Genomic DNA, 1,037 nt, shown 5'->3' with positions numbered 1-1,037 from the left:
AACTAGAGAAGGATAAGAACATCATAGTCAGACCTGCTGACAAAGGCGGAGCAATTGTCATTTTGAATAAAGTAGACTACAAGAACAAATTGGCTCATTTATTAGCAGATGGTGACCCTAGAGATCCTACAAGAAATGTTAAGGCCCGGTTCACACCTGGGCGTTTTGTAGCGCGTTCCTACGCTCTGCAAAACGCTCAAACACCGAAATCCCATTATTTCCTATGGGTATGGTTCACACCTGGGCGTATTACAGGCCGTATGAACGCGCTACAAAACGCCCTACGCCCAAAGAAGTACAGGAGCTTCTTTGGGGCGTATTTGCCACGCGTATCCATTGGGATACAGCCAGGTAGCCCTCGGAAACACGCGTTTGTTGCACGTTTTTTTACCGCGAATCGCGGTAAAAACCCGCGACAAACGTGCATATGCGATACGCCTAGGTGTGAACCCAGCCTAAGAGAGACCTAGACTAGTTAGTGAAGAGAGGGCGAAATTATGATATGACGAAAAAGGAAAGTAGATTTTTGGAACCGTTAGAGTGTAGGATTTCAATTATCTATTACTTACCTAAAATCCACAAAAATTTACATCATCCCCCTGGCAGGCCAATAGTGAATGGCATAGGGTCTGTCAGTAACAGATTAGGGGCATATGTTGATTTTTTCCTGCCTCTCATTCAGAGAAAGTAGGCATATCTAAACACTTTATTCAAACTGTGGAGGGCCTCCCTTTTGACTCACTGTTTTTTGGTTACAGCAGATGTCATCTCTTTGTACACTATTATTTTATTTTTTTAAAGAATATGTTCATTTAGATGATTTTTTGTGTATTTCAGTAAAAGAGACAACAGAGGTACATAAATGACATGGAGCATAAAAATCGAATGCAAAAAAGAGGCAAACGCCACTGTCTTTCCCAAGGCACTACATGAATACAGTATTGAGGCACTACAACATCACATAGCATCCGACATATGCAGTATATAGCTTTTCTTTAAGCTAGGGAGGACTATGGCCCAATGATATCGAGCCATAT

Source organism: Nanorana parkeri, unplaced genomic scaffold, assembly GCF_000935625.1.
Source record: "Nanorana parkeri isolate BGI_ZX_2015 unplaced genomic scaffold, ASM93562v1 scaffold1804, whole genome shotgun sequence".
Classification (NCBI taxonomy): Eukaryota; Metazoa; Chordata; class Amphibia; order Anura; family Dicroglossidae; genus Nanorana; species Nanorana parkeri.
This window is presented reverse-complemented; position numbering follows the sequence as displayed.